The following is a 21470-nucleotide window of genomic DNA, read 5'->3' on the forward strand; positions in this document are numbered from 1 at the left end:
CTGAGCATGGAGCCTGGCTCATGGCTCAATCTCATGACCCTGAGATTATGACCTGAGTCAAAATCAAGAGTTAGAGGCTTAACCGCCTGAGCCACACAGGCATCCCTTGGGTCACTTTTTAATTACACATTCTATTACATGCAGCCAACCACATTTTAATTAAATAGGGTATCCAATTTTTCACATTTAAGAAGTACTAAAGTGGCAAAAAGCTAACATGATTATAGTTGCATCACAGGTCATTTTTTTACCTGACCAATATCTGCATTCATCAACTCTCCTTTTTTGTAACCCAACATCCGTGAATTTCTCTACAATCGTTGCAATTCCAGAATTCTTAGCTCTCCTTCCCTATGGCATTTTTTCAACCCTCATGAAAAGCCTTTCACCGCGTCTAGCTTGCATTTTAACCCTCCCCAGATTCTCTATTTCTTTGCCATCTCTCCCACCAATCAACATGAAGCATTCCATTAGATCCAGAGGAGTTCTCTGCTTATGTACTCAGGGCTGTCTGCACCCAGTGTGATTTCCTCACTCCCCACCTTCATGTGTGCTTGCTTTCTGCTCAGGGATCACATGGTTTGATTTCATTATTATTTTAATATACACAGACCTTTTTAAGATCTAAGTTCCCAGAGAGGTGGGAATCATGTGTGTTTTCTCTAATCTGTTACAGGGATTGAAATACAAAGTAATGGTACATGACAGACCAAATCAAACACATGGAATAGAAAATCCACATGTAGAACTGATCCATGAAACCTGGATATATATTTGCCTAATTTATGTATAGCAACCTGCAAAGAGCTGCTGAATAACTAGTCTACTGATCACTGTTTTTGTTCGGTATTCACCCTTCTTTTCTAGTCAAAAATACTTATTAAAATATTTAAAAGCAAATATGCTTATATAGGAAACTTGGAAAAGGCAGATAAAAAGAAACACAAATCACCCAAAACCCTATACTCCAAAACAGTGTTGCTTACCTTTCGGTGTTTTACTTTCTCATTATTTTTTTCTTTGCATAGATTTCACTGGGAGTTTCTTTCTTTCTTTCTTTTTTAAAGATCTTATTTATTTGAGAGAGCGCGAGAGCGAGAGAGTGCAAGCACACACAGAGGGAGAGGGAGATAGAATTGGCAGGGAACCCAATGCGGGGCTCGATCCTAGGACCCTAGGTTCATGACCTGAGCTGAAGGCAGACGCTTAACTGACTGAGCCACCCAGGTGCCCCTCAGTGGGAGTTTCTGGTTTTTGTTTGTTTGTTTGTTTGTTTGCAGCCATTAGCCAGGCAAAATCGAGGTGGTAGGAGAAACTAAAGGAGTGTATGTTAGGAAAGGCTCCCCCAAAACTCCTCCTGAGCCCCTAGTCATCATGGAAGAATAATTACAATTTTGATTGCTTATTGTGTTCATGATGTCCTTGAGTTCTCAAAATAACACAGTTGTGAACCAATGTTATTCTTCATATTTTATTTTTATTTTTTTAAATTTTATTTATTTGAGAGAGAGAGGGAGCATGCGAGTGTACAAGTTGGGAAGGGGTAGAGGCAGAGGGAGAAGCAGACTCCCTGCGGAGCAGGGAGCCCGATGTGGGGCTCGATCCCAGGACCCTGGGATCATGACCTGAGCCGAAGGCAAATGCTTAACCGACTGAGCCACCCAGGTGCCCTTATTCTTCATATTTTAAAGATGAGGTACGTAAGTTAGAGAAATTCAGGAGTTTGCCTGAGGTAAAGCAGCTGCTAAGTCCTGAAGTTTTTTCTCTGGTGCTTTTCTGCAATTACCAAACCATCAGAACCAGTGGGCAGTTGTTGGTCACTTGGTTCCAGTCCCTTGTATTTTATAAAGTAGACTATCAAGAAGAATGCCCTGGAAATGAATGTTCTTACTTGCTCTTTCTGGGTTCTTGTTAAGCTTTACTGCCAGTCTTTGGCCTCTGTGCCTTTTCCCTCTATGCAATCCATATGTATTTGCGGAGCCCTTATTTAAATGAGCAGGACCTAGTACTAAACATCATACAGATCACTCCAAATGGTGAACACCAATAATTGCTGAGATCCTAAATTCTAAGAGTTTTGAGGCACTCCTTGATGAAAGATAAGGTCTTCGACTTAATGCTCCCTGTCTCAGGTGCCATCTTTAAAAGCAAGGCCATGCTCTGTGCCCCATCCACCTTTTAAACAGGGTGAACCTTTCAGGGCAGAGCAAAGAGGAGAGATTCTAGAGCCTACAACTGACAGAGGACAGCCAAGATCAGTTTTATTTGGCATGTGTTTGCTTTCTTAAGCCCGAATTATAGTCAAAACTGGACACAGCTGTCGTTTCTCAAGGAGATTTCACTCCCAGACTGAATGTTTGGATTTCAGCTCATTGTTTAATAGTTCTAGAATTCAACTGGTCACCGTGAGGCAGGAAGGTTAGCACTCCATTAAGATGGATGGGGAAAGTTCACACCTCTCACTTTTATTTTATTTCTTTGCTTTTCTTTCCATTTGCCTGCATACTCAGCAAAGCTGAAGCCCATTCGCTACACAGTCTGTTTTTATACCCACTGGACTGAAAAGTTGATTTACTGAAGAACTTGGATTTTGCAGGAAAAGGAAAAATCCACAGAGAGTTTTAAAATCTGCAAAATACAACAGGATTATCAGAGGAATAAGAAATCTTATGCTAGATCCTTTGGTTTTTAAATCAATCCCCAAAGAGGTTTTAAACCTCACACACTTTTTGGATGGTTCTTCTGGACATCTCTATAAATGTTCTTCATATAGTATCTACTAAGAGGGAGAGCTAAAACCAGTATTTATGTGAACTAGTAAGCCAGTGCATTTTTGTTCAGTTAGCTTTTACGAATGTTGATTGGAAAGCATGGAAGGAAATTAACCTTCACTGAGTGCCTACTATGTGAAAGCATCATGCTAGGTATCAGGGGAGACCACGAAGTGTAACACCTAGTTCAGTCCGGTCCCTTTGCTCTGATGAAGAAAAAAACATACACGATTTTCTCTAACACAGGTCAGACTCTGAGAAGTGTTATAGATTCCTGCAACAGGCCCATGGAGAAAAGGACAAGTTCACTGTGACTGAAACATTTAGAGAAGCTTCTTAAAGGTGAGAGTCAAAGGGAATTTGGGAGCTCTGGCAGGAGCAAGGTTAGCGGGGTGGAGGAGTTCTTTTAGTAAAGGGATTAAGGTAAACCAGCATAGGTGGTATGGACAGTTGAGAACTCCTGTCAGTAACCTGTAGTGAATACAGCAGAGAAGGGCTTGATGTCCTTCAACCCCATCCCCTCTTCCTAAACGTATGGAAAGTCTACATTCCCCAGCCTCCCTGTGGTTACATGAGATCATGTGACCATCCTTCTGCAAACGGAATGAAGGTAGAGTGATTGTAGGCCATCTTCTTCTAACTTTCTCTCTTTGCTTGCTGGTTAGCTGAATTCCTAGATTCCAACAAAGACCTCTGAAGAAGTCTTGGCATGTGGCAGTCCCATACAATGGAAGAACCCAGGCTGCTGGAATCATCAAAGAGCAGGCTGCCCACCAAATACCTGATTAGGCTATGAAGTGAGCAAGAATCATTTGGTAAGCCACTGAGATTTGCGAGCTAGCATTAGAGTGGAGACGGTAAGGCTGAAAAGGTGGGTGTAAAAGGCCTATGAAACCCTCTGGAAGCAAGTCATTTACAAGAATTAAGATAATACATTAAATTAAATAGAAATAAGTTCTGAATTTATATATGCCAGCGTCAGCAAGGAGCATAGGTCATTCTTTTCAGTGTGGATCTCTATGAGTCATGATTTTGGGTGCTGGTTTTATGTGTACAACTTAATTTGGGGTCTAAAGTAAAACTGTTAGGAAGGGGGGGTTTCAATAAAGAGGGTACTTGGGCATTTCATAGCTTATGGAAAGAGGAAAAGAACTCGGTGCTCTGTACGGGGGAGTCTAAAGCTGGTTGGCTTGGGACTACTTTAAAAATAGATTTTATTGCTTTTTTGATTATGAGAGTAATATATATTCCTTGTAGAAAAATTGGAAAATATAAAAATATCAATGGAATAAAATAATAACCATTTGTAACCCTACCACATTCTGGTGTGTTTCATGCCAGTCTTCTTTGTATCTCTCTACATGTATCATATGTAATGTACGGATAAACCATTAAGTTACACCATTTGTACTATGTATAATATATAATCTGTTTTTGCCATTAAAATTCTTCATAAACTTATTCTATATCGTTCTGTAATTTTTTCATTATATGAATATAACATAATTTTTGGCTTTTCCCATAAAGTTGGACACAATTTTTACAGGGTTTTTTCTTTTCCTTTCCTTATTTTAACAAAAACAGATCTCATTATTCATAAATATTTGCCTGTTAATAAATTATTGATTATCCTTGATTATTTTTTTAGGATAGATTCCTAATAGTAGAATTCATGGTCAAAGAGTTTGAAAAATTGTGAAAGACACCAATGAGTATAGGAAACCAGCTTCCTTGAAAAGTTACAGAAGTTTGTTTTCCGCTAACAGAATAGGAGATGACCTGTCTTACCATACTTTCATCTGCATTGAATAGTATCATTAAACAAAAATTATCTACTTTTTACAGTTTTCTCCACAGTCCAAAGACACAAAGATAATAAATCCATGCTATATTTGCTAACTAATTTTCAGTTGCCAGAGAGGCTGTCTTCTGCTAAAGTGGGTACAAGTGTTTGATTTTAAGGAACCGTAAGTATCCCCTGATCATAGTATATAATGAGCTGGTTGCATTTAGTACAGGTTGGACTAAACTATGATGACAAACCATCTCAAAATCTCAGTGGCTTGTTAGACAGAATTCTATTTCTTGCTCAGTCTCCTTGTACTGCAGGTCAATAGTTGGTACTTTGCCCACTCATAATTGCTCTAACCTTGAGAAGGGAATATGGTAAATCATGTTTTTGCTCCTGAAGTTTTTACCTGGAAGGGAATATGTCACTTTTTATAGGTCCTTGGCCAAAGTAAACCATATGACCACACTGACTACCAGGGTGTGGGAAAGGATGATGCCACCCTGGGCCCAGGAGCAGACCAGGAAATAGTCACTAGACAACACTAATGACTAGCACACCCGATTGACCTTTAACCTTTGAGGAAGAGGCTGCACCCATAGCTAACTACCTAGAGTGACTTCTGAAAGCGTTCCTTAGTGCTCTTTTCCCTTCTGAGCTTCTAAGACAAGGGTCAGCAAACTGTGGCCTATGGGGCCAAATGTGACCTGTTGTCTGCTTTTGAATGGTTTAGGAGTTAAGAAGGTTTACATTTTTAACAGGTTGGAAAAACTCCAAAGGAAAATAATATTGTATAATGCATAAAAAATTATGTGAAATTCATATGTGTGTCCATAAATAAAGTTTTACTAGGACATAGCCATTGTTACTTGTTTAGTATTCTCTATGACTGCTTTTGTGTTATAGTAGCAAAGTTGAAGACACTTACTATGCAGCCTATGGTCATTTTAATATGGCTGCCCCCCCCCCAAATCACCTTTTGGGAAGTGATTATTTCATAGATGTTTCAAATTCAGCTTATCAGATTCAAAATAAAAAAGGTTTTTAAAAATATCTCCTCAGGGTGCATGTGCGTAGTTACCAAGGCTATGGCTGAGCCATGGATGGAAAGAAGCATAATGAGAATTGAGACCCAACAGCCAGATCGGACTGGAATTAGAGATGAAGGCTATTGGAAGTACCCGGAGGCTGCCTAAATTAGACATCGCGGTGGTTAGCTAGACCATATCAGTTTCTCTCTGGGATCTTTCACCTTCCTGAGGATTTGTTATATAAATCTGCTCAATGTTTTAGAATCGACCTGGATGCAAACATAAGCCCTCATTGCTTTCTGTTAACATTAAAACATAGAAAACAAAGGAAGGAAAGATGGGCTCCCCGAGTGGAGGAAAAAACCCAGGTTTTGCCATCTCCTTCCCCAGCCTATTGCTGCTGGAAGATACCACTTTACTTTCAACTGTGATTTTAAAAAGATGTTTTGGATTTTTCCTCTGAGGTTTCATAAGCATTTAAATGGACTTGGCTTTCTGGGTGATTTACCAGCTGCACTGTGTGAGGTTTTCAGTGTATCATGCTCCATCCATTGTCAACATACTCCTTGTGTTAAAACTGGGATTTCGGAAGTAACGTGTTGATCCAGTGACGGAATGCCATTTCTCTTCATTTAGTGTCCAAGCAATAATGCGCCCAGTTAGTAATGCTAGGAACGAGATGGGAGGCTCAGACATACATATTCCAGCTGAGGTCAAGATCTATTCTTTTTAAATGTCAAAAATGACATTTCTAATACCCATGTATATGGATTCTATTTATTTGTGCACTTAAATTAACTCCTTTCTAATCCAGCTTCCACGGCTGCCAAAGGCTTGTTCTGAAAGGCATTTTCTTCTCGACTAGTCATAACTCACAACTACTTCTCATTGAAGGGGCTCTCATGGCTTCATGCCATAGTCAAAAGTATAGGAGGTTAGTTTCATCTAATTTCAGAGGGTAAGTTGGACCTGGGTTGGCAACAGACACCTCTGATAGCTGCTATTTTCCCTTTCTTCTCTTGAGATGGGTCCTTATTTCATTCTCTTTCTTTTTGCATTTGGCCAGTTTTCTTATAAAAGACTTATAAAAGTATTGAGCATTCTATGGCTTTCAGAAGGAGATCACTATTAGAATATTGTTTGCATGTAGACTTTTTTTTTTTAAGATTTTATTTTTTTGAGAGAGCAAGAGAAAGACAGAGAGAGAGAGAGTGAGAGAGCGCGAGCATGAGTTGGGGGGAGGGGCAGAGGGAGAGGGAGAAACAGACTCCCTACTGAGTAGGGAGCCAGACATGGGGCTCGATCCCAGGACCCTGGGATCATGATCTGAGCTGAAGGCAGACGCTTAACTGACTGAGCCACCCAGGCGCCCCTGCGTGTAGACTTCTAATTATATGATGCATATGGACACATCTCACTAAAGATTAAGTGGCTGTGATTTCCGATCTAAGGATATATGATTTCAGGAGTGTACTCATGAGGACGGTGGGACAGAACTGTTGAAAGTTAGGTCACCCAGGAAAATCTAGGACATATAGTTATTCTGCCCATAGAGTATCTGCCTGACTATGTAGAACACAGGAGATGATTTGGGGCTGAAAAGAAATTGATATTGTGATAACAACAATAATGTATTATGGTCATAGAGCAGTCTCACTTATATTACCTCATTTAATACTCTCAAATTTCCTCTGAGACAGGAAGGCAAGTGTTATCATCCAAATTTCAGAAATAAGAAAATTGACTTAAAATGACTACGTGACTCACCTAAGGAAGTCATACTGGATAGACATAAGATCTAGTTCTTTGCTCCTGGTTAATTGCATTCTTTTGTGATGCTATTTCCTCAAGACTGGTAGTATAAGGTACTGACCACAGGATATCCTCTGATGTAGGACGGCAGGTGGGTTTTTCTTTTAAAAATAAATCCTTAATTCAGATTAAGTCTTGAATCTTTGAGTTGGGTTCTTTTTGGTCAAATCTTTATTGCACAGCTATACTGGACACTTGCCAAACTCAGGACTAGCTCCTTTCTCTAGCTATGGCCCAATTTTTATTTCTTCTAAAATAAGATATTTTCAGACATCGAGAAAACAAAATCCAGTCAAGTTATTATTATGTTGCCGATTTGTTTTTGTCTCAAAACTTTATACATTATTTATTCCTTACCACATGGTTTTCAGTCCTCTGTGAAATTTTTACCGCCCCCCCTTTTTTTAATATATGTATCTAGCAGATCAGGGTATCTCAACTCCAGAGGTGGGGATACTGAGAGGATTGGACATCTGATTCAAAGTAGAGAAGTGTTCTGGATCTTTTCATAATCTTTTTTGGGGGGCAGAACTGATTGATAGCAAAGACATCCAAACAAGTCTATATTTCATTTGAGGAGGGTTCATTGTTGGGATTCTCTCTGTTCTTTAGCAGCAAGGTAAATAGCAAGTAAGGGCTACTTTTAGACAAAGGTTAATCCTTGGAACTTGGAAAGCATTGCATGTTCCATATATTATAATAAAATAAAATAAGAATCCTGAGAAAGGTGCTCTAGATCTTGGATTGATTTATATTAGAATAACATTTAACAAATTTTTAAATAATTACCTGTTTTTCATAAGGAGAAGGAAAAATGTTAAATTTATAATGAATATTACCAGGGAGCTTTTGACCAAAGACTTTCTAAAACAACTTTATAAATGATTGCTTGGTGGTGGTATCAGGTAACCAAGGTCAAAAAAAAAAAAAATATGGTGTCAGATAACCAAGTTCAAAAATAAAACAAATGTCGCATTGGTTCATATTAGAAAGAAAGATTTCCCCCCCTTCAATGAAGAATTCTCTTTTTGTTCAGTCCTAAGGGACAGTTTCATGTCAATCTGACAATATAGATTTAATTTCTGAGTTTCACAAACTTACTTTTCCATTTGCTCACCCAAGAAAGGTTGAAATATAATGCCAAACTTACTTTTATAAAAAATATTAATATAGATACACAATCATGACCATTTATGAAAACAGTTTCCTTTAAACCTTATTCTTTGGTGGGCAGGACAGCTCAAAAGAAAAGCAAGGGATAACAATAGCCAAACTATGGAAAGAGCCTAGATGTCCATCAACAGGTGAATGGGTAAAGATGTGGTATATATACAAAATGGAATATTATGCAGCCATCAGAAAAAGAAATCTTGACATTTGCAACAACGTGGGTGGAACTAGAGGGTATTATGCTAAGCGAAATAAGTCAATCAGAGAAAGACAATTATCATATGATCTCACTGACATAAGGAATTTGAGAAATAAGACAGAGGATCATAGGGGAAGGGAGGGAAAAATGAAATAAGACGAAACCAGAGAGGGAGACAAACCACAAGAGACTCTTAATCTCAGGAAACAAACGAGGGTTGCTGGAGTGGAGGGAAGTGAGAGGGATGGGGTGGCTGGGGGATGGACATTGGGGAGGGTATGTGCTATGGTGAGCGCTGTGAATTGTGTAAGACTGATGAATCACAGACCTGTACCGCTGAAACAAATAATACATTATATGTTAATAAAAAATTTTTTTTAAATTAAAAAAAAAGAAAAGCCAGGGATAGGGGTGGGGGGAGGGTGGGGGCAAATAGGCCCATGTGACTCGTGAGTCCAAAACTCTCCCCCATCCCTGCCCATCTCCCAACCTTATCAACCTTGGTTTTACTATGGAAGCCCCTGCCCATCAGGGAAACATTTATACCTTCTATCTTACAATATATTAGATTTCTGTTCCTATGATCTATATTTTAGATTTCTCAAGGAGAGGGTGGTGGGAATGGAAGGGCATTTCAGGTGGAGAAAATAACATAAGCAGAGACCTAGAGATGGAAATTAAAGGTATAGTGAGAAATTGGATTGCAAAGTCATGATGGGTCCCGATCTTGGGTCCTAAATGCCAGCCCTTAGGGAACTGTATTTTGTTCTATAAACAACAGGATGCTATTTTTGTGTGCTTTTGAGGAGAGTGAAACTGAAGACAGTGGAGTCAGGTGCAGGCAGCGTTGATGTTGCGGTTAAGAGGCAGAACCAGGAGGGGCGCCTGGGTGGCTCAGTTGTTAAGCGTCTGCCTTCGGCTCAGGTCATGATCCCAGGGTCCTGGGATCGAGCCCCACATCGGGCTCCCTGCTCGGCGGAGAGCCTGCTTCTCCCTCTCCCACTCCCCCTGCTTGTGTTCCCTCTCTCGCTGTCTCTCTCTCCATCAAATAAATAAATAAAATCTTTAAAAAAAAAAAAAAAAAAGAGGCAGAACCAGGAGATCTCAATGTTAAAAACATTGAGAAATTGACATGGCAACTGATGCCCACTCTGCCATTGCCCTCTAGCTGTAGGCATGACAACCTCAAATAAGGGTGGTGGGTCTTGCTCTCTAGGAGCTTACTGTCTATCCAAGTTTGAAAGTGGAGATGTTGACCATATTAATGACAGGATGTCTTCCAAAAAGCACCATAGGTAATTCTGTAGTTTCAAAAACTAATTCTGTAGTTTCAATAACTAATTTTATGAGCATGCTGGGAGGATCCATTTCGCAGGGGCAGATTTATGTGAACCCAGAACACAGACTGGCAGAGAGCTTACTATCTACATTTTTCCTATATTCAGTTCTCTCAAGTTAAATCTTTGGGGAAATCATATTGCATTCAGAATGTTGCTTTGTGAGCATAAAATCTGAGTAAGTTATAAGAATTAGATACTATTAAATTTACCTAATTATTACCTAAAATTAAAATGATGACTCAGGAAAGCTGGAGACACTGATCTCTTGAGAGAGATCCCTTGTCAATGGAAACAGATACCTGATGTCAGAGACTCTGACTTCCTTTTCTCTCAACAGTGTTTGGATGAACCCTGCCAACATTTATCTTCCAGACTCTCTGTGTTTCTGTTGCCTATGATCCCATGATCCCTTCTGCCTCAACCTCAAATTCATTCTTTTGATAAATTAATAACTAAAGGCCAGGCCCAGTTATCAGCATTACTATGTCTAGGAATCTATCTTTCAGAAATAATTATACCAATCAGTGAAAATATATATACAAGGATGTTAATTGCAGCCTTGTTTATAATCCCCAAAATTAGCAATGAGCTCAGTTGTGGGATTGGTTTAATAAAAATGGTATATTTATATAGGCATACTAAGCAACCGTTAGAAAGAATACATGCAACAGTACATACGGACTTGACAAGATATAAATAAAAAATGCTTTTATAAAAATAAGTGGTATACCAATAGGTATAGCAGGATTCCACTTTTGTGCAAAAGAAATGCACATATATGTGCTGTTTGTGATGATATATACATATATGCATACATGTACATGTATATTCTTAGAGATCAGATATAAGCACAAGAAAAATCCAGGAAAGGAACGCACTCAAATGCTATAGGGGCTAACCCTGGGGGAGGGGTGGGATTGTATGTTGGAGATGATCTAAGGCTTTCACCTCTTCCTTTATGTACGCATACACACGTACACACACACACATGCAGTGGGATCGTGGGTGCAATTTACTTTGGGTTTTTTTCCCCTAAGAACCTTTTTCTTTCCTTCTCTTGCCTACCAGTGTCCCAAAACCTTATGATTTTAAGAAAATCACTATGTAATAGGATACATTACTATTAGGACACATTATATGATAAATGATTCTAGGATAAATTGCTATCCACTGTAGAAATGAATGAATACTATCAAAGAAGTATAAACTGAGCCTCTGCGCTCCTAGGAAACAGAGATTGCTTCCAACTGCATGGGAGTGGGAGTCGAGAGACAGTGAAGAGGTGGCAATATTTTCTATTTCCCACAACTACCGAGACCATAAGCCTTGCTTTCACAAAGCAAGCAGCCCACTTTTAAATAGTCGGTAACACTGCTCCCCTTAAGTCATCAAAGTGCCTGTGGATTCCAGGACTTGAAGCACCCACACTCCATCTCCCTAACCGCCTCTTGAGTTGGAACCCGCCACGGTTATTTCACGTGAGACTCTGAGTTTCCAATTTTTGGTTCACAAAATACGTTCCCTCTACCTATAGGTCCAGACACAGCACTTCGCGTGGAACATTACTTGACAAATAGTTGCTACTTCGTGGATTATCACTTATGTCGAAAAAAAAAATAACACTACTTGATGATGATCTTTGAATTCAAGCCTCTTATCTTTCCTCTCTAGAAGGACAAGATGATTGCTTGCAGCTTCCCCAAGCCCTCTAATCAAGCACAGGAAACTACCAGAATGCAATGAACTCCAACCAAAGATTCCTTTTCTTACCAACGTTACGGAAGAACACTTACAGAGTGTTTCATGAATGAATGAACGCAGAATACGCCAAAGGAAGAATGGTCAGATAATTAAACCCAAGCCTGCAAGATTGAATGACCTCAATTGGCAACCCTTAACGCCCAGTCACAAACAAATGGGACCAGGAATGCTTTTCTCTCACACTTGCTGGGAGGCGCATGCACCCACCACCTCCCGCCATCCATCTCCTCCCTCCCTGATTTGTGTCTGTTTTTGTTAAACAGTGGATCTTGCTATGCTTTTCAGAAAGCTGACAAGAAGCAAGCTGAAAATTAAAAATGGGTGCCGAGAGGCTTTACAGGAGTCTAAATAAACAGCTCGACAGGAAAGACGTGTGGCAGGCTAAAGTTTCAGGCTAGTGGTCGGAGATAGTTAAAAGACATCCATATAACAGAAGGCTGTGTTTGTTTTCCCTGTCCCGGCTCTAGCAAATTTATTGGGTTATCTGTCTTATTTTGACACTTGGGTGTTTAAGGTTTCTGTTCTAGGTGTCTAAAGACTAAAAAAAATTATTGTACAGCTTACATTCCTGGCAGAGGCTCTGACATGTGCTAGCTGAAAAGTTCCTATCTGCCAGTAATTTTGCAGGAAAAGCCTTGTGGAACTGGGTTTTCACAGAGGGTCCAAGAATCCTCTGCAGAAAACACCAAGAACAAAGGGGTTATTTTATTTCTAACCCTATCATCCAAATGTTCAGTAAAGTGCTGCCACCCAGCTACGTTCTTCTCATTGTTCTGCTTTTGCTCACCCTGTAACACACAAGGAGCATTATTGGTGTCATGTAAAGGGAGAGATTTTTCCATCAGTGGAGCTCGCAATCAACGTAGATTGACAAGATCCCGTTTGATTTGCTTTTGAGGTTAAAAATGCGTGGTAGTGTTGAGTGGACACTAGGTGTTATGATAAAGCAACATTTATAGTCATGTGTGTAGAAAATATTGACATTTTGATGACTGATGTACAAAGCCACCCACAAGGAATGTTGCTATATTCTCAGAATACAAATTTCAAAATAATTTTACTTAAAAATGCCTAATTCCTCATAGATAGCGAGGCTACCATAACTAATTAAGGGGAGGTAGGGAATTTAAAGAGTTCTCTGGCATAAACCTATTTTCACTCACTCATTCATTCATTCATTCTTCAAATGGCTTTCAGTGACTACTCAGGATTTAATGGTTTAATTGTTAGCAAGTGTGGGGAAAAGTATAAAACACAGTCTGTGGCTCTAATAGAAATTCTGTTTCTTCTCTCATCATCTTCTGTAGGGGACAATCTGCTAAGCATAGTCTGGTCAAATTTTCATGATATCGGGTGATCAGCATTAAGCCAAAGCAAGAAAAACAGTTTACAATTTACAGTTTATGGTTCCCCCAGGGCATGTAGCTTTGCAGCAGCTGAGGCAATCTGAGCACATTGTCATTTCCTTCTTTGTCAGTTTTCCTTCTTTTCGGTTCTCCATGGCCTAAGATTGGGACTTGGCAGCTCGTAGCTACAGTGTCTTCTCCTTATAATGTTCTTGGCAGACTTATAACCCAGGCCACCGGACAAATGCTTTTGTTATCTTGGCTTCCTTCCCTTGTTTTCATCGTGAACATTTGCATGTCCCTCTTCACCTCATTGTTTGCGGAAGTTTCAGTTTTGTGCAAAGGGCAAAGATTTTTGGGATCGGCATCTGAAGACAGATAGTGTAACTTCATTGGTGGGTGACTCTGAGCCTTGGTTTATCATCAGTAAAGATGTGGATATATCTTGTCTATTTCATAGGGTTATGAACCTGACACATGATCATGTACTTGACCGAAGCTTGGCTCCCGGCTCTAGTGAGTGGTTAAAAAAATGCCCACTCCTTCCTTGAGTCCTATGGAGAAATGAGGCCTTTGAGAGAGTCAAAGAAAACATTGGTGTCATAGAGATTTTATAGTTCATTGCTTTCCTGTTCATTTTGGACAAATGTGCTGTAAATTAATTTCTTTTAAAAAGCAAGGAAAATTCATGCCTCCTCTGGGGATGGGACATAACCTAGCATTCCAGATCGTATTGAGCACATACTATATCCAAGTCCTAGAACAGGTTCTGGGAGAGATACAAATACATAGCCCAAAGCGTATTTTCTAGTACCTTAATAACATCTTGAGCTAAGATTTGTATAGTAAAAGGTTGAATAGTAATCAAAATAAGTATTTCATGGATATTACTAAGAAGCAGGGACTTACTAATTGACTAAGTTTTTTTTTTCCTGTAGAGCTCCTCACAGAGACTTTAATATCATAATTTACATTAAGAATCTCTAAGAAAGGAATAGTAAGTAAAGCTTTCTAGACTTCCATGGTCATGGAATTCTTTAATTTATTTTAATTTTGTCTTTATGGCAATCTTAGGTATAGAAAGATAGACTGGGATCGTAGAAGGTGAATGCTAAAGGGAAGAATCAGAACTTTACCCTAAGGCACTGGCATTTCTAGAAAGGCAAGTGTCATGATTCAAGTATTTCATGTTTTAGGAAGGGTGGGTCATTGGTGAGAATCAAGAGAACGGGTTTTTCCAAGTAGAATGGTTAGGATCTAAACTAGATTGCTGTTAAAAGGAGATCCGAGACTGTGATGTAGAGTCAGCAGGTAGTTGAAAGCTCTTAACAGTGATTTTGGAAGTGAGAATGAGAGACCCAGCCACAACAGTTGTGGCTCGAGAGGGTTTTATTCAGGATAGGAAAGATGAGGGCGTGTTAGATGATCAAGAGGAAAACCACAACAGGGAGAGGACCATGAATGGTCCTGGAGGGAGTGAGGAGAACTGTGGGATCAAGTCCCTGGAAACAGTGGAAGGGAATAAGGAAGAGAACATAGACGGGGAAGGAGCCAAGACTTGTAGCACATAGAAGACAGAAAGGAATACAACTTTGATTTCATAATGCAGTCTTCTATGCATACCAGCTAGATCCAGCAAATGCTGTCTTTCTTTTTCATTGTCATAGGTACGTGTCATAGAAATGATGTTCTGAAATGTGCAGACATGGAAACTTGCTCAAGGTCACATAGCTACTGAAGGGCAGAACAGATGCTTGAAAAATCACAAAATTCCAAATGATAGTCTTGAGTGGATACTTCCTTGCTTTGACATAGGCAATCCAGTAGATAAAAAAAAAAAAAGGCTTCAACATGGCCAGAGATGGGGCTGCCTTCTGGGGGGAAAGGATGGGGATAGGAAAATTAGATCCAAGCCTCCCCTCCAAGCCAGCCTCAGGAACAGCCTGGATGATCCTTGAGCCTACAGCTTAATGTTGTCATGCTAGAACTTGCTGGGTTACTCAAGTAGAGATGGAGGAAACTGATCTGTCTTCTTCCATGACAGTATATATTTTTATATGTGTGTATGTGCTTATGTGTTTGTGTATTTAGATACCTATAAATGTGTAAACATAGATATCTTCATGTATATATCCCTGTAGAGCAAGGCACACTTAAGCTTCCCAGTGAATGATATCCTCATCTCTTTCAGACAGGTACATAGCCCTTTGGTTAAGGGGAGAGTTCCCTTGGGAGAGGAGCAGGCAGTTCTTGTGAGCTTATCTCTTATAGGTCTGGACACTGGGCCCTCAGCTTGTGTCTATAGTTGATGTTCTCCTGGCAATTCTCTTAAATTGATCAGGGCCCAGTGACCTCCTATGGTTGAGTTTTCTTCACTTCTCTGTGTGGTTTTTTTTTTTCCACATCTTCCATTTCACTTAGAAGATTCTGCTCTAGTTCACTGCACCCTTTGGCTTACAGTCTCCCAACTTGTATCCCTGGCTGTCTCTTGGCATAAGGCAATGTGCATATCTCTTCCATTCTCAGAGAGCAAAGGGCGGCTGGGACACTAATTCAGGCTCTCTCTCTCTCTATCCAATTCCATGAAGCCACCACCTACACACCACTGCTAGGTGACTTCATGTTGGATCATGTCTTCTTCATGAAGATTGTAGTACATGGCATAACCTTAGTAAGTTAGGATTTCTTCTTTGCTACCTTCCTCCCCAATTTACCTAAGGTTTCTCATTTCTAACTGAGCCCTACACAAACTAGTTGAACTCTGGGAGACTCTGTATCTTCACATCTCTGCTCTCCTTCCTCTTATTCTCTTTGATGTCCCCTTCCCTTACAGAAGGACTGCTATTTCTTTCTTATTGGGTCAGGATTTTCCTCAATTTTAACTTCTTTCTCACTTATACAAGCTACATGATTTTGCCATAATGGCACAGAGATGTTTAGAAATACTTGCTACAAATATAATGTATAAAAACACTGGTTAATATGTGAGGGTTGTAAATTACCAGTATTACCAAATGACAATTTGCTCCTTCCAAATTAATTAAACAAAAACACACACACTACAGCAAAAAGCAAAGGAATAGGCTTGAGATAAATAAAACATAATTCCTGCATTTAGGGAGTCATAATCTTGTGGGGAAGATAAGGTTATTTAGACAATGGAAACATGAAAGGGTATAAGGAAGTAAACGGTCCATGAGAAAAGAGCTGTGGGAATGCGTAGACAGGAGCAGTCATATCTGGCTGAGACCATCAAGAAGGACATCTAGAAGGAGATGGCTTTGGAGGGGAGTCTGGAAGGACTGGGCACATCGTAAATGGCAACAATTAATTCAAGACTTCCCTCCAAGTCCTGCGGAACAGGCCCAGAAATGGAACACATTCTACAGATGGCTAGTGTGGGGGGCGGGGCCATTACTGTTTGGGTATAGAAGCACTTTAAAGGCATGAATGAGTAAAGGTTGCCTAAATATAGCTGACCTCAGAGCACAAACTAAGTGAGGATGCCAAATGCAACCAAAAGCTTGCCAATGGACTGTTGAGGCTGCGAGTGAGTAAAGAAACAGGAGAGAAACGGCCTTAGCCAGAATGAGGAAATGGGAGAAGGGGAAGGTTGTAGATGGAGAGAAGGAATGCCACAACCTTGGATACGGAGCATTACCATGGGTGGCTCAGGCTAGGCTTGGTACAGTGAGACAATACGGACGGAGATGAAAGCAGGTACAAAGCAGAAGGTAAGAAATTCTGAGGTCAGGGTTTCAGATGGCTAGTTAACTGAGTGCTGGAAATAAGGGGCTCGTAGTTTTCATTTTGGCCTGCCAATTGGAACTGCACCCGATGGCTATAAATACACTGGTCTGTATTTTCCGCTGTGTCTTGGTCTTTATAAAGGAATAGAAAGGTCACCGTAGGAAGATGCCAAACCTAAGCCACATGCAGCTGTTCCCAGCTGTGAATTCACCCATGTAGGAGGCGCCACAGCTTACCATGTCACTTGATCAGTGTGTTTCAGCTTTGCCTTGAGTGCCTTCAACACATGCAGAAGCGGGGTTTGAAAGGAATGTATTCCACTGCAGTTCTGGGGAGGAAGAAAAAAAAAAGACAAAAACTCAGGAACACCTGAGTCAGCTTCAGTAGCTGGAAATGTAGCAGTTTAACACCAAATAAAGGCCTGTCCAATGGCTGGTGAATCAAATTAAATTCTGAACAAACAACTCTCTAGCCACATCTCAGTCAATTTTAGAATCAATGCAGGTGATTTATGGTTCCTTAGGGTTGTATTCTCTTGCCAGTGTGCTGGGATTTCCACACGTAGATACCATTTACTACTAATGAGCAGCACACATCAGTCCCAGGGCACCTGGATGGGAATGCATCACTTACTCTCATTCAGCGGCATGGGCTCTTTCCATGCAAAAGGGGCTCCTTAGCTGGGTCAGAAGCCTGGGTCTGCTGGGTAGATGCTGTTAATGCAAAGTGGTGATATTTTCCAGTCTTTTTCCCCCAGAAGCACCAGTGCTTTTTAATTTAATGGTTCTCTGGTGTGTGAGAATCCTTTGGGACAAATTTCCTTCTCCAGCCTCAGCACACGGATTCAAACAGAAGCTGGGTAGGGGCAGAGGAGAGCATTTGGCTTTCTTTGTTATCATTTGAAGAAAATGAGTCTTGAGTCTATGTTTTTAGGGGGGCAAAATAATACCCCCGTGTTTATCACATAGCCTGCCACATAACAAGAGCTCCATAGATATTTGTGGGCTAAATGGCAGGTAGATGCAAACATAGAGTGTATGTCTCTTCAAACAAGCATTTGGGAATTCTCTGAAGAGTATCTGTTAACTGAGGGGGAGGCTAGTGAGACAGAAGAGATTCTGGGAAAGCTAATGGTTTTGGAATGCTTGACTATATGCCAGGCCCTGTTCTAACTCCTTCATTTCATTCATTGCTCACAATAATCTTTTTAGGTAAGCACTGTTGTCATACCCATTTTACACATGAGGAAGCTGAGGCACAGAGGGACTAATGTGACTTGCCTGAGGTCACACAGGTAGTGAGTGCTGGTGCTGGGATTTTTAACTCAGGCAGTCAGTTGGCCTCCAGAGGTCCTACAGTTTTGGGTTTTTGTTTTGTTTGTTTGTTTTGTTTGTTTGTAGTTTTTATAGAACATTTTACTTAACATACAGCATTTTCTGGCAAAAAGGCAATATACAGAAAAGTTGGTGGACGTTGCTGCTACAGAAACAAACAAAAATCCTGGAAAAGGATGAAAAATAAGTGTAATTTGCTGATTCCATTTTACTGCCCTCACAACTAGACACACAGCCAACATTAGCTCCAAAATAAAAGGAAACAAGGCTGGGAATGAAATAAAATTATACACAATGAATATCCACACCTGTGAGCATCACCCAACAAAAAGTCACCTCCTCCCAGTGGTGAATTATACATGTTCACTCATTAAATATGTAATTTCATTTCTCCTTTTTTCTTTTTTAAAAAAGATTTTATTTAACTGAGAGAGAGAGAGCAAGAGTTGGGGGAGGAGCAGAGGGAGAGGGACAAGCGGACTCTGAGCTGAGCACAGGGCCCAACGCAGGGCTCTATCCCACAACCCCAAGATGATGACCAGAGCCCAAACCAAGAGTCGGCTGCTTAACTGACCAAGCCACCCAGGCGCCCCTTCTCTTTTTTTCTTCGAAATGATTTACAAACTCTACAGAGGTCCTACATCTAACCATGAAGGGACAAGGAACTCTCGCAGGCCTCTTCCATTTGCGTGGTAGAGTTTTTCCCCCAAAGCAGGGAAAAAACTAGCTTTACTTCAAAATGACAAGCAAAACAAAGACACAATATTTGCAGCCTCTTGAGTTCTCAGCTTTCCTAGCACTTAGCAATGCAGACGGGAATTCACAGTTGGTTTCGGACCAAAGAAAGCGGAGGGTGACTATGAGGCACGGAGCAGTGGGGGAGGAGAACAGCTTTCTAGGCTGTTCTTGAGGCAGATCTTATCATTTTGAAGACAGACGCTGAAAAAAGGAGAAAAGCAAGGCAGAGCCTGTGAACAGGCATGGTGGGTGGGGCCCTCGCCTGGGAGAGGAACAGCTTTGCTGAGGTTAGAACTCGAACCACATGCGCAGGAGAGAATGCTTCTAGCTGAGACAGAGATGTCACCTCATGTCTGCAGGACGTAAGTTAACCTTCCAGGACAGTAGAATAATGAGAACCCTGAAAAAGTAATTTTCTAAATGAAACCTTAGTTCCCTGGGAAAGCACAGCCCCTAAATGAGGAAGGAAATTTAGGATCTTTCCATTAGCTCTTGGGATGCAGGATTTTACTTGCCTCCTAAAACAACAACAACAACAACAACAACAACAACAACAACAACAAAACTGTGCCGTGGAATCCAACTAATATTGCTTGCATTCTTTAGTATATGTGCTGCCGAAGCAAGCACGCTTGTATTCTTTAATAGTCCTTCTTTCCCTAAAAGAGACTAAGTTCCATACAAAACGGAGTTGAAGTTCCCAGTGAAATTGAGTTAGCATAAGTAGTCTACAAACAAAATAACAGGCAAAACATTTGGGATCTGTTTTCCAACTCAACCTAAAATTTCAGGATCCAGATTTCATAAGGAAAAGGGAGCTGCCTGTTTGGAAATTTGATTTAAAAATAGTTTCTAGAAAGTATTAAGTATGCCCCAGGACCTCCTGGGAAAACAAGTGGCTTTTAAAAATCTTAAACTGCATTGTAGAAATTTTTATGAATGAGCAACATATGGATTAAATTACTCATATTTGAAAAAAAAATCCAATGACAAAGCATACTTGGCAGTTTTATTGAGCCTGAATTATTTGGAAAACAGTCCCGTGATACCTTCGAAATCCCCAGTGGAGCCTAGTGTACGGACCATCTTTGAAAAATGAAATTTAGCCATTCCTAGAAAAAGTGTTATCTCCGTTAGAGTGCATAGAGCTCAAGACAAAAAGGTAGCTGATTTTCCTAAATTCTGAGGGATTTCACAGATGAGGGGACCCATGACAGTGATGATCATACACATGATCTCCGGGAATCCCAGGGCGGGAACCAGGGGGGGCAATGTTGATTCTCCTTTTAGTACCAGTTTGGCAGATAGGCTAAAAACTTGGCCATTCACTCTATTCCCTAATTTTGCAACTCAATCATTGTCAATGTTGAATGAGACTGGCTTTCTGAAAAATAATCTGTGGTCAATTTATTACATACATTATGATTCCTGTGGCTATCTTTCATTCCATACATGAAGCTGTGGGGAAACCTCTTTAACTCTGTTTAAAAACCTTGTTACAGTTTAAAAATAGTCTGCTCTAAAAAAAGTCTAAACATTTATTGAGTAGTGAATGAGAAAATGAGTGAAGGTACCCAAGGGAAATAAAAAAGTCCCTGGTTGAATTTTATTAAGTAGAGAAAGGGAGAGAAGTCATGGGTCTTTTACTACCATATCTGGTGCACGGTGCCAACACATCAAATGTCAAATATAGACATGAATATTTTCCAAGACTATCTTGGACAAACCCGATAAAGACTTAGATTTATAAATCCATAGGCCTCTTTATCAATAAGTGACAGTGGCAGGACTGGATCCTAGGTCTTCTGATCCTAAGTCCTGTGCTCACGCTTCTAGAATAAATTCCTTAGGTCTCTGAAAATCCTAGGCTCCTGGACTGGCCTTAGTATTGAACAAGGATTTATAAAGTGGGGACCATCACAAGTTTAAGTTTTTAAATTCAGCTATCCAAGTGCTCTTTTAAATAATTCATACGAGAATGCCTTAGATGTTTATTTTGCATATATGCCATTTGCTATATGCCTTATACACTTATACACCCACAATTGGATGCATTATATGTTTACACACACATAATACCAAACAGGGTCATCAACACAAAACATGCACATTATTCTTTGTGGGTGGCTTATGGGATGTTCAAGAGTATTTGCCCACATTCCTGTGCCTTCTATCCAAACTTCGGAACTTAATCCTGTGACAGATATGACTTCATTTACTATAATGTCTATGGATCAGAGAGCTTTATGTCAATTATAATAAAACACACTGTTTTGGCCAGTCACGCTCCATTTGCCCATCCTCACTTCTTGCCTTTAATGTAACCAAAAAGTTCGCGATGGGAGGTGAGCAGGCGTGAAGGGGAAAGGTGTGCAGATGCATTTTGGGTAAAAGTTCAGTGCTGTTGGTTCCTCCAGGTAAGCCCATCT

At 40.2% G+C, this 21470-nt stretch overlaps 1 long non-coding RNA gene across 2 annotated transcripts in view; it reads right to left on the reverse strand.

The window, feature by feature from the left end:
- Positions 1-13622: 13622 nt before the first annotated feature.
- Positions 13623-21470, reverse strand: part of LOC116624481 — a 197395-nt gene continuing 189547 nt past the window's right edge. For both annotated transcript variants that reach the window (XR_004297900.1, XR_004297899.1), the window contains exon 3: positions 13623-17297. This is a non-coding gene — a long non-coding RNA (uncharacterized LOC116624481). The remainder of the gene's footprint in view (positions 17298-21470) is intronic.

The sequence above is a fragment of the Phoca vitulina genome, unplaced genomic scaffold (assembly GCF_004348235.1).
Source record: "Phoca vitulina isolate PV1807 unplaced genomic scaffold, GSC_HSeal_1.0 scaffold67, whole genome shotgun sequence".
NCBI lineage: Eukaryota > Metazoa > Chordata > Mammalia > Carnivora > Phocidae > Phoca > Phoca vitulina.